At 42.4% G+C, this 13,494-nt stretch overlaps 1 long non-coding RNA gene across 4 annotated transcripts in view; it reads right to left on the bottom strand.

Moving 5' to 3' along the window:
* Nucleotides 1–13,494, bottom strand: part of LOC136645417 (uncharacterized) — a 398,421-nt gene that overhangs the window by 279,858 nt on the left and 105,069 nt on the right. For 3 of the 4 annotated variants that reach the window (XR_010794128.1, XR_010794130.1, XR_010794129.1), the window contains exon 1: nt 10,592–10,677. The exons of the other annotated variant lie outside the window; for it this stretch is intronic. This is a non-coding gene — a long non-coding RNA (uncharacterized lncRNA). Of the gene's footprint in view, nt 1–10,591; nt 10,678–13,494 lie in introns of those variants that run through there. 4 annotated transcript variants of the gene reach the window in all.

Genomic DNA, 13,494 nt, shown 5'->3' with positions numbered 1-13,494 from the left:
CACAAACAGATCCCCCCACCTTCCTCCCTCTCTGCCAGCAACCCCAACAAGCAAAAGCAGTAGGTTTCCTCCCCATTCAAACATCCCATGAGTTCTTCCTTGCAGCACCCACCTCCAACACGGAGCACTCACAGCCCAATCAGATCCACACTTTCCTGGGAGTAAGCTCCACTGACTCTATGGGACTTACTGCCAAGTAGACATGCTCTTGAGCTGCATTCAAACATCCCTGAGATTTCTTCCCTACAGCTGCAACACCAAGCACTCCCTTCCCTTCAACACTAAGCACTCACAGCCCAATCCTCACATTTTCCTGGGAGTAAGCTCCATTGACAGTAATGGAACTTACTGCTGAGTGGACATGCTCTCCAGCTGCAATCAAACATCTCCACAATTTCTTCCCTGCAGCGCCCATCTCCAACACCAAGCACAGCTCAATCAGATCCGCACTTTCCTGGAGTAAGCCCCACTGACTCTATGGGACTAACTGCCGAGTAGACATACGTATTGGAATCCTGGAAGATCTGGTGAGGAGGTAGATGTGGTGTCAGCAGTGGCCCCTTTAACGGTAAGGCCTGGGCATCCAGCAGAGTGTGCTGCACAGCTGCAGCCACTTCAAGGCAGTAGGGCCTTCAGGGATATAAGGAGTACCTGAGGCAGGAAGGGTTTGTAGAAGAAGTGCAGGATGGAGAGGAGACTGACTGGAATCTGATCTTGGACTGTGACTTGGCTTATTGGCTCTGGGCTCTGATTTGGCAACTCTAACTGATTGGACTGACTTACTTGGAATCTGTGGACTGGGACTGGACTCTGACTTTTGCTTGCTGCACTTGTGAGTTTAACAAGGGAAACTAATCAGCCTTAAGTGGGCACAAGGCCCAGTGGGGAGGATCTCTGGCAGAACAACATGCCCTCCCACTGCATTCAAACATCCCCGGGGCTTCTCCCCTTCAGTGCAAGCCCCCCCCCCACCCCAAGCACACTCACAGTCCAATTGGATCTATACTTTCCTGGGAGTAAACCCCACTGAGTCTGATGGGATTTACTGCTGAGTAGACATGCTCTCCAGCAGTGTCCAAACATCCCACAATTTGCCCCCCAGCACACACAAGCAGCACAAATAGACTCACAGTTTCCCCTCCCTCCTCAGTGCCTGCCCCCCCAAGTCAAACTCAAGCAGGACAAACAGACCCAGGACTTCTCACCCCCATCCTAAGCCTGAACTCAGCTGCAGCCTCCCCAACCTAATAGGAGGGTTGCAAATGGGTGGGGCTCCTGCTCTCCTGTGAGTGCCTAGCCTTTTCCTTGCTGCTTTGAAGAGCCATCGCATCGGGGCAGCGAGGGCTCCTGTGGGTCTCCAGCAAGCCCAGTGCCCATTGGAGATGGGGGGCTCCCTGGGGGGCCAGATTGGGGTCCTCCATGGGCCGCAAGTGGCCCGGAGGACAGGGATTGGGCAGCCCGAGAGTCATACATCTCCTGTACTGTAGTGCAGTCTCTCAGTCACTACCCTACATCAGCTATCTTAAACCAATGACATCTTTGACCAACAAATATTTCTGAGCTAAAATGATTATTTTCTTTTTTAAAATAATATTATGTTTTGCAGGGAAAGACGAGTGCTGAATGTTATACGGTTCCAAATCAAATTGCTGGTAACTGGACAAGAAAATATTTGTAGGATCTCAAAAAGACTGCTGGAAGATAGCAGTAGACCAGATGAACCGCTGGACTGACAACTCCTTCTATATCATAAAATATACTCATCTTGCTTTTGTTATTTAGTGCAGTTCAGATCTAGAGAACAGCAGTACAGAAAAACAGACTGTGCCACTTAATCCACATTCATTTCAAGGATAACTCTTTCTCAAGGAATGAACATCTGTAAAGTCAAAACATCTGAAGCCTTCTCACTGAAAGCCCCAAATCATGAGCCGATGACTAAAAGAGCCTCAGATTCAAACTTCTTTACATATGTATTTAAACAAGAGCCAGGCAAAATCTGTTCATCTCTAAATGCTTCCCATAGCGGATGATCTATACCAGGGATGCCAAACTTGTTTCATACAGAGGGCTGAAGTTAACATTCATGGTGCCTGCTGAGGGTTGGAAGTGACATCATGAAGCAGAAAGTGACATCATTAAGCAACTTTGTCCTCACATAGAAGTTCATTAGCTGCAAATGACAGAACAGAAAATAAACAAATCCTGTTCATGTTTTCAAGATATTAGAGAGCCCAATTAAAACAGGGATGGAAAAATTGCTTCCATGGGTGTTTTGCAACTGACATCCATTGTAAGAAAAAGTTCTTTCCAGAGCCTGAACCTGTTCTCAGCAGCCCTGCTAAGAAGACATGAGGGCAATAAAACACCTGTTTATCCACAGCACCTGACATTCAGACATATACTGCCACTAAATGTGAGGGTTTGACTTAGCAAACAAGTCTTATATTTTCTATTAGACAAATTTATCTAACAATCCTGCAATCCTAACCACACTTTCCTGAGAGTAACTCCCACTGAACAAAATAGGACTTACTTCTGTGTAGACCTGGTTAGGACTTTGCCCTAATTGTGTTTCAAAGCCACCTAGGCTGCTTCAAAAAGACTTTAGCTTCTTAACATAGCACAGGAATGCTCAGTTTTTTATATATGCCAAAGTGTCCATGTAGCACTTTCTTCTGAGAATTTAGATTCAATTCACTCCTCTAGTTCAGGCAGTCCTTTTGAGTATCCTTGTAAAGCAATCTGCCTACCTGGATAGTGTCACATTCTGCCTGCAGTAAGTTATCTAGGAGCAAGATGTTAGGGGGTTATCCTTCACAATCAGGCATGACATGTGATATGGCTGGTTAATTCCTTGCAGGGAAACATCACATGCCAGCCTGACAGGCAAGGACAGGTTGACAAGTCTGAGAAAAATCCCTGGTTTGATCAACTTTGTTGCTTTTCAAAACCTTCCTTACACGCAGGTGACCATGCTCACTTCTAAATAGCACCGGAGAGGCAACTGCAATACACTACAACAGAATAAGTAGGCAGAATGTTAATTCCACCCCTTCAGAGAAAGTTACTTCAAAATCTAAAATTTAACTCATTCCTAAACTAGAAAATATTTCAGTCTTTTTCTGCAGGGAGTGATCATGCTGTCCAAGTCAAAACAATCATGTGGCATTACTTCCAATAAAGTGCATGAAGAAAAATAAGCTACTGGCAACATTTGCATTACTTGCTTATTATCCCACCTTTCCCATGCCAAAGTTAGGTGCCTAAGGTGGCTTACGAATAAGCCATAAGCCACCATTTAGTGTTCCCATATTTTGTCTTACATTTTTTTCTCTGTTATATATTTATTAGATTCAGCTGAAGTATTCTTATGTGTGACATTTCAACTTTTCAATGTTTTAAATCAGTGTTTGCCCGCTGCTGTACCACCAGTAACTGGCAATGATGTCATCATGAGTTACTTTCAGATGAGGAGGCCAGATGCAATACACTGATAACACTGATAAGAGGCTCAGGGAAAGGGAGGGCACTTTTGAGCATGTGAAAAGCACATGCTAGAGGTCTACCTAGCTGCTTGTTGCATTGGTGGTCTCGCTGCAGCAGAGGTCTGGGGAAAGTGAGTACCACCAGACACCACCTCAAGTACCACTAGTGATACAGTTACCATTGGTTGAAAAACACAGTTTTAACTCGATTAACCATATTAAACTAAAAGTACACAGCTTGGTAAAAACCATGTAAAAAGCTTGGTTTATAGCACAATCTCTACAGATTTATTAGGAAGTAGGCCCCCAATGTCCAACTGGGCTTACTCCTAGGTAAGAGTGCAAAGGATTGCAGCCTTAGGCTTTCAATAAGAATAGACCCTGTTGAATACAACCAGGGCTTATGTCTGAGTAATGATGTTTGCTGTAAGTATGATCAGGATTTTAAAAGTTCCCACACTTTATTTTAAATTATCCACATGAAGCCTTCAATCATTACAATAAAATTCCCAATACAATTAAACTTTTATCAATCACTGAAAAGAACAAACAACAAAAATGCAGAAGTAATTGTTTATTAGACAAATCCAATAAAAATCACGTTCTTTTTAAAGGGGGAAATTGAAGCAATGCAGTTAGCCTAACGACAACAATTATTATACAATTGTCTATTATCAATATATGATATTTCAACAGCTTTGCCTAAATCTTAATTGTCATTCAAAGGCATCAGTTGGCAGTAGCTTCAACTATACAAATTTGAACATATTCTTCAGAAAGTCTCTGACAGGTGCTGGAAAAGAATGCTATTTGAAAGGATTTTTTTAAAATTTATGGTGAAACTGTGCAAAAGTACAGAAATGTCTTGCAGCTAGTTTTGAAAACAAGTAAATGAAATTGGGGATTAATTCATCTCCAGAGACCCAATGGTGCTTTTCTCAAATAATTGTGAAAATTTCCCCTTCTCTGTGGCTATGAGAGATCTTGCTATTTATTTGTGAACTACCCCAAAGCCTTGTCTTGGCTCAAATGGTGCATCTTAATGAAGTTCTATCTGGGAGTCCATGGTTAGCTAAAGCTTGGGGCATATTTTTAATGGGAAAATGTCAAAAGATTAGTGAGTTGAGGCAAGAGTAAGGCAGAGGCATGGACATCTGGTTTCATTTTGGCTGATAAACCAGATTCACACATGAACATTTTGGAAGATAATCTGTATCACTTGTGGGTTACACTAATCCTAGGCAGGATCAGTAATTAATGAATCAACTCTAGAAGTTATTTAGCTTCACACATAGTACAAATCTATTTAAATGTCAAGCCTGTTTATGTCAAGCAGTACCAGTTGCTTATGCTTACACACCTCTTTTGTGTTGTAGCAACTAAGATGACTTTGTGTGCTGCTGAATGCAGGTTCCGTATAGTTACAGCTGGATGCATATGTTTCTAACTTTTTCTCCTATTGCAATATTTCCAAACGAGCCAGCATTCGCAACTAGATCATCATGCTCAGCCCTAGAGCAGTGATCATCTGTACCATACTGTTTTTTCTCATATGTGTCAGCTTCAAGACCCAGATGTAGGCAACTGGTGAGACAAGAGAGACATTCCTTGCAGAACTGGAGGAAAGGTCACATAATCAGTATAGCTGGGAGGGACTTATTTACACATTTAGTTGCAGAGAATCAGGAAATGGAAAGGCAGTTCAGGAACCTGTGCAAGTCAGAACTGTGTTTAAAAAGTCCTCATAGCTTTGCTTCAGCTCCTGGAGGAAAAAGAAGGTATGTCGTCCAGGCATCATACTTCACAATGTTGAATGCTAATGACAGTAAGGGATTAGTAGCAAATTCTTATCTTCGTAGCTGCCTAGAATCCAGAACTTGGTTTCCGTGCTTTGTTAACACCTACAAAGTGTATGCCAAGCACAGGGGACGAATTAAAAGACTGGGTAGCATCCAGACTCTGCCAGAGCAAGGAAACTCAGGAGGCCAACTCTTACTTCAAATGTTACCCATTGTGAGCTGATCCTGGATAGAGAGAAAAGAAATTCTTGCTACCATCTTCAGAAGGCCCTTGCTACTGGGCCTTCTGTTTTGGACATTTTGTTTGTTTGAGCTACCTTTATCACACAGGTGTGGAACACCACCCACTAAACATCTACCTTCTAAACTCTTCTGGGTTGTCCCAGAAGAGGAGGCATTGGGAATATACTATCAGCTACCCCTCTGAAATTGTGAATATGGCAAAAGAAACAGTATTCTTTGAATGCCCGCACTTTGTGAGATGGGCACTCAAACATATAGTTTGTAATATAAAAGAGACCCTTAAATGCATGGTCTATAATATCAAAGAGACATCATGTACTGGTTTGTCAAAGGGGAAGTCGCTTGGAATCTTATCCCAATATTTCATTCTCAAGTTTGAACACAAGATTAGTTTTGGCATTCTCTTAAGTGGGAGGAGGTAAGCTGTTCCCCTACTGAGAAAGCTAAATAACTGAATTTGGGCCTAGATTCCCTTGGAGGGGTAGGAACCAGGTATGTTGGAGGAAGGACAATCTCCAGACTTTTGAACCGTGTCCTTCACAGAAATCACAACTTTTGTGGGAGCCCAAGGAAGTTGTGAAATGGCTTACCAGCAGCTATGGGTTTTTTTTGTTTGTTTATTTTCCTTTTTACAAAGGAAACATGGTGTTGTTCCTCCTGACACCAACTTCTTTTCTTGTGCAATAACTTTGCAGCCAGCAGCCATGGCAAAGAGGGTTAGTACTGGAAGCAACAACAACAGCAGATAGGCAGGTGCACTGCTGGCAAATATTAACTGTTAGCCACCTTGATTCTTTGGTTGTCCAAATACAAAGGCAAGATAGACAGGTTTATACATACATACATACATACATTTTCTAATTGTAATTAAAGGGGGTGGAATCTTACCATAGCCACTTAGCTGCTTTTCCAACCCCTAAACCGTTTTCATTTTGTGGGCCCTCCCACCCAGAATGTCAAATGTTCCCTCTATTTTCACTGCCAGACTGTTTTGGGGTGAAAATATAAGAGGACTTTTGGCCCACCACCAGGAAGGTTCAGGAACGCAGCACCACTTCACTAATCCCTTCTGTGCACATGAGCGGAATCAACATACTTCAGTCCATGTAGCTGAGGCAGCTCTCCTATCAAAATTATTTTATGCATACCTGAGATGCCACCTTGTCTTGCAGTCTAAATATTACTGATAGCATATTGACAGTATGTTGAGTATAACTAGCAATGACATGTGCCAAAGGATTCCAGGAAGCTGTTCCACAATTTAAAAAGACACGTCTCCAAACATTCAAACACATTTTTAATTTTCCCTCATAAGAACATAAGAAGAGCTCTGCTGGATCAGGCCAAAGGCCCATCTAGTCCAGCTTCCTGCATCTCACAGCAGCCCACCAGATGCCTCAGGGAGCACACAAGAGACCTGGATCCTGATGCCCTCCTTGCATCTGGCATTCTGAGGTAGCCTACTTCTAAACTTCTATTACTTCTCATAATACAGTCAAGATTAAATTATGTTCATATTACACTACTAAACCCTTATAATGCCGCAATAAGTAAATACCCCTGTTTTATAGCTACTAAGGGTATGTGTGATAGTCACAAACCCCTGGAGGCTGGGGGATAAGAATAGGCCCTCAGTTTGGCTGTACTTGTCATAAGAGGCGACTAAACAGCCACCCTGTAGATGGGACTCGTTAGCCTGGGAAGGCAGCTCATCTGAGATAAGGGAAACTCTGATCCCAAACCTCCACTGCCTTGTGGCTACATCCAGTTATGGAAAAGGCTTCAGGAGACAACCTCGAGGCAAAATCCGGAGCTGGAGTCCCTGAGGCAGTTCATGGCTGAACGCAGTCATGTTCTGGCAACTTCTGCGATGCCGCTGGAACCAACTGTATTGGCTTCTGCCTTTGCATTGGACCATTTCAGCGACGTGGAGAGGGGGGATTTGCTGCATGGTTAACAGTCTATCCTCCATATCTACTTTACCCAGGCTTTGCGCACCGGAGAGGACACTGTTCCAGAATCACCATTCAGAGTGTGATACCATAGTCTTCCAAGACTGAAGGATGCCAACATCAACACAAATGATAAATTTGGCACCTTCCAACTTGGTGACAGGATGATAGTCTCTTTCATGTTAGATGTTTCAGGTTGGATTCCGATGTCCATTGACATGGGAGTAAGGGCCCAATTCTAACCAATTTTCCAGTGCCAGTGCAGCTGTGTCAATGGGGCATGCACTGCATCTTGTGGTGGGGCAGCAGTCACAGAGGCTCTCTTAAGGTATGGGGACATTTGTTCCTTTACCTAGGGCTGCATTACAGCTGCACCAGTGCTGGAAAATTGGACAGGATTGGGCCCTGAGTCTCACTGAACTCAGCGAGACTTGCTTTCAAGTAAATATTCATTCAATGAGTCTAGTAATCAAGTATAGTGTCAGTTCTATATGATAGAACATGCAAACAGATCGTAAATTTGGAGGAAATTCAGAGTGTTTGTAACATCAGAGGTGCACTTAGATCCAGGAGAATATAGAATGATTTGACTGGAGTGCAAGTTGTGCCTTAAAATGAAGCAAGGAATGGCCGGGAATACATCAGTGCCAACAACATCCTTGGATCTATGCAGATGCCTACCCAATGATTGCAAGAAATTGTTTGTCTGCTGTACAGGTCCTGTGTTATGGCTGTGTATTAGCATACAGCTGATGTCAAAAGCACCTACCACTGCTATAGAAGCTATTTTCATGTGGCACTCAATAACACTGGCACATGGTTGGGCCAATTGGATGAGTCTTTTCTACATAAATAGCCACCTTCCTTATGGTTGGGTGCTGATGCCATGTGAAGGAAACATGTGTTCATGCTGTTCAATGCTGGGAAAGCATAGTATCAGAATTCAAGATTGCCAAGAGCCAGATTTATACAAGAAAATTTGAAACACTGATCTCTTGGCACAGAGGTTAGGTGATCCGTCTAGCCACCCACAAGGTTATTGACACCATTGGAGAACGAAACTCTTCGTCGGCAGCTCCATGCCTAACCACTTTACCACAGATCATTTTCCTTTCTAGTGCATCCCATGAGGTTTTGGTGAATTTTTATACCCCCTGCCAGGCTCTTTAAGTGAGGCTTTTGAGGCTGGAGAAGCATTTCAGCAACTGTTGTCTCCCCACTTTCCCCATAATGAATGGGAAACATACTTAAGTTCAGAGCAAGTACCTGAAATGGCTGCTTGCATTCTTCAGTCCACATTTTCCCTCTCAATCTGCGATTCAAAATGTGCTCTGAAACACTCAACAGAAAAAACCCATAGAAGACATTGTGCAGGAATTCAAGCCATGCTTTCCCCCTCTGTCCTGCTGCTTCAAAAGTCTCAGACCACAAAGGAGGGCAAAAATCCTGCTAATTATGTATATACATAGCATCGGTGCCTATAGTGTGATAAATCGGAAATGCATCACAATTTTCAACAGATTCTTGAGCTATCTATCTAGATTGGAATCACTTAAATGTATCAAGTCTTCTCCCCCAAACATTATGTGGCCGTGTGGAGAGACGACAAACTTTTTAAGAACAAGAAGCATGACAATAACTATAACAGGTGAATAGGAGACCTATATATTTAGAGGGATTTTACTTCCTACTGCTTCACCTCTGGAGTACAGGCATGTTCCTAAATACAATTAATACTCTATAAAAGCTGCTGTAACTTTATTTTTACACACACACACACACACAACAGCTTTATATCTATTGAAATACAGTACTACCATACTAGGAACATTATTTTCCTTCAACAAAGCTAGAAATACTTTATAGCATCAATATTTCTTCAGCACATTTTTTTTTTTACTCTGTGTAACTGAAGAGTAAAGCCCATAAATTTAAATCAAAGTAGATGCAGTTAAGTTAGTTAAGCACTTTGGGCTTGTTTGCTTTTAAACTAGCATGGATTTTAAATGAATATTACACATGCAGTAACTCTGGCATGCATGGATGATTTATTGCTTTAAATTTCACCCACTCAGCAGTTTTTGCAGACATATTTTGTTTCTTCCTGTCATCTCGTAACATTTAATGCAGTTGTCTTTTTAATAAACCAGTTTTTTTCCCCAAACAAGCCACTCTCAAGCTAATTAGACTGCATTTATTACTACTGTATTAGGTGACGATATTAGCAAATATTTATAGAAAGACTCCTTCCACATCTGTCAAATAGGTTTTCTCTACAAGGATTAAGACCTAAAGCATTGTTTTGCCCTAAAAATAGATTGAAAGACTCAATGAATAAAAATGTTGCAAGATCTGCAGAATTGCATATGCTAAGGATTCTATCTAATCACACAGTAAGAATCATTTCACGCTTTTTACTCAAAGGTAAAGTTCTGTGTCGCACAACAAAGGAACACAGAAAGTTGCAATAATGCTGGAGTTCTTAAAGTAAATCGGACCAAAGAAAACTGAGCATCAAGAGCATAAGCTGCATGCGTAACAAAGGGTGCAGAATGTGCAAACGCATAATAGAAGGGGGGAGAGAATGTCCCCTTCCCCATATTTCAGCTTGAAAAATAAAGCACACAGAAATAGTCTTGCTGGCAGGCAGATAACTTGTAGGCCCTGACCCCTCGTCTCACCAGGAATTCAAACACAAAGCTCTTTTCACAGTGACCATCCTATACATTCTTAAGATAAGGCGGCAAAAAGAAGAACTCACAGAGATGTTCACAGACAGAGACTGGACAAACTGTTGCTTCTTGTCTCGGGGTATATATATATTGATGCACACCTGGGAATGTTTATCCAGCTATTTTTCTTCCCCCCTCCATTTAGATCCAGACAAGAACAAACATCGGTAATGGAGAAATCCACACTGTAGAATAAGTGGAAGCTAATTTTCAAAACTGAAGACTGACATTGTGTAGTTCAGAATCAAAACATTTATTAAGATTAGTTCTCTCTCTCTCTCTCTCTCTCTCTCTCACACACACACACACACACACACACAGAGCACTCCAGCAAAGAACTAGATACTTTTAAAATCATGCTGCAAAGCTTGACTCACCTTCAGAAAGCAACAGTTGCCTGAAGTTAGTCGGCACTTTCTGCCCTGCTCCATTGCACATTTTCCCTTAGGCTGTCCAAGGCTTAATAGCTCAGAGCTGCCACATAGGGGTCACTTCAGTGAGATGGCTTATTTGCCTGTCAGCCTGAATCCCAGTGTCTGATCTGTGCAGCTGTGCACTTTGCTGAAGTCCTGGTATCATTTCCATAAACTTCTTCCTCCGTTGTCTGGACTAGACAGCTGGCTCTCAGCCGCTCACCACATACTGGATTCACTATTTTCCCCCTGCTGCAGGGCTAAAAGATGTTAGCCTCCCAGTGTAAAAAGTTCTTTAGTAAGCAGTGGGTGGAGAGAAGGAAACGGCGCATAATCAGAACTTGGAGAACTTCCTCTCGTCTTCCCTCCTCCCCAGCTAAACTAAGCTGCCTCTGCTCCTTCATAGAATTTAGGAATGTAAAGGGAGGACTCAAAGAGGCCCAGTCAGACAAACCTTTCTCAATCAATTAGCTTGCAACCATTACTTGTGACCTGGGGTCAGGCAGCATAAGTGTGTGGGGTGTGCCTGGAGGAGCACCAAACTGCTTATTAAAACTTACATAATCCAAAGTGTTCCAAAAAAGGAAAATCAAATACAACTGGGGGGGGGAGTATTTCCCAATACGGCCATTCCATGGGAGTTCTGTCCAGAGGAAAATTGCATGGATATTGCCAATGGAAATTTGCAAAAGTATATCTTTTAAAATAGATTTTTCTATTGCAAGGGTGTTAGGTAAACCAAATTCATGGTTTAGTCTGCAATTTATACTTTAAAACAACAAGAGTAATTTTCTTGAAAAATGATGCACTTTTTTCCTTGCATTGCAAGTCTTAAATCTGTATAAAAAGACACTATTAAGACTATTTTATTGAGTAGTTATGCTATTGTTCAGGCTGCTCTGGCAGTTCTGCACAGAAGGAACACAAAATTCTTCTATTCTAAGATCCGATTTTTCATTCCAGTATACCATGGTGGCCACTATAATGACAAAATGCATAATCTCCAGCCACTTAGGAGCTATGGCATACTTAACATTCTTAATATATGGGAAGAGGGGGTGATCCTTACTGAAGTTCCCACACTTCAAATATACACCCCTTGGTGTGAAAAGACGACTTCAAAAAGAGCTTCAGCTTCATATCCTGCCAGCCCCATGACAAGAAGATGCTGCACTGGAAAAACTATGAGAGCGCCTTGATTTCAAAAGCAGATCTATGACTCCTTTTGTAGGGGCAACAAGATCAATGCACCATGGGGATCATGTGCTTTTATCTCAGTTCCCAGCTGAACCTCTTGTTAAACTAATCAACATTTGTTCCAAAATTGAGATTTTTTTTTTTTTTAAAGACAAAAAGTTTCCAATGCAAAACAAAAATGCTTTAAGCAAAGCCCCCTTTCCAAAGCAAAAGATGAGCAAATGCAAAATACTGGGAACATGAATCTGGAAAAAGTACTTATGACAGGACAAACATGAAGTGTGAAGGTGCATCTGCTGAAAGGCTAAACACCTGTACCCTTACTTATCTTCCCCTTGTCCTTTGTATTAGGATTGTGCACTTAAGCCAACTAGACTAATTGCTCCCAATTGAGCCCTGCATGCAATACAGTAATACAGGGTAATACAGTCTAATATACTATTTTATATTAAAATGTGCTTAGATCCATTTGGTCCATTACCTCGCATGCACTTTTTAAGCGCACATTTTGATTGCTTTCCATTCTACCATAGACATATAAAGTCTATAATAAACTTTCTATCTCCAAGATAGGTTTTCAATTGGGCCCCGCACCTCCCACAGTCCTGCTTTGTATAGAGCTTAAAATTCCATCAGAATCATGGTAAAATTTGGCAGTGTACTTCTCTACTATTTACTGCAAATATTTAGTTTATGTACAGCTAATTATTTGGAATCTGGAGACTCTTTTGTCCCTCACTGCTCATCTTCGGTATTGCACGCTGTACCCTCATTGCCTCTATTCTGACCCACCCTGCAGGTTTCCATAGTTCTGTTACCTATGCCCTGGAAAACCTGAAACTGGATAACACCAGGCAATGTACTCATCCCATACTCACTCTAGTCCTAGAATAATTCTGAAATTTTTTTTTATTAAACTAATTTTATTCAGGTGACCCTTTAGAACAGTGGTTCCCAAACTGTGAGCTGTGGCTCCTTAGGAAGGCTTCCCAGCCAGGGGAGCCACAGATTCCTCACAAAAAACCACCACCCTATATGAGGTATAGGACTGTAGCCCTAATGGGCTGCCCTGGTCAATGGCCCAGTAGGTCAAGGGAACCACCAGTTGAAAACATTTGGGTACCACTGCCTTAGAACAGTGGTTCCCAAACTCGTACAAGTGTTTGCATTGGGGAGGGGGCAGTGACAGTGCTGCAGAGATTGCAGTGCTGCAGCCGCCAAGGGGCTTTCTTTTACCTATGTGGGGTGCAGCACTGTTTGCAGCAGCCACAGGGAAGATCAGAGGGGGCTGCAAGTCTCCTGCATGGTCCTGGAGGCTTGCAGCCCCCTCTGAGGCTGCTGCAAACAGCCCTTATTTCCAATATCTCCTTATCTTCTCCAAAAACTGGAAGTAGTTTTAGAATGAATATAAGGGCTTTGTAAACAAGCTGCGGAGGAGATCAGTACCCTGTGAGCCTTCACTACCCTGCAGGAGGCCAGTGCTGCCCCCAGGTAAGTAAAAAAATCCTTTGGCAGCGGCAGTGCTGCGATTTCTGCAGCACTGTTGCTGACGTTTGAGCAGCAACTCCCTTTAAGGGGTTCCCCGGTGGGTTGCAACTCACTAGTTTGGGAACCACTGGTTTACAAGAATTGTGACAGGAAGTGTTGGAGAGAAAGAAGCAAGAATACTT

The sequence above is a fragment of the Tiliqua scincoides genome, chromosome 3, assembly GCF_035046505.1.
Source record: "Tiliqua scincoides isolate rTilSci1 chromosome 3, rTilSci1.hap2, whole genome shotgun sequence".
Lineage (NCBI taxonomy): Eukaryota > Metazoa > Chordata > Lepidosauria > Squamata > Scincidae > Tiliqua > Tiliqua scincoides.
Note: the sequence above shows the minus strand (reverse complement) of the source record. Positions and strands in the feature narration are given on the sequence as shown.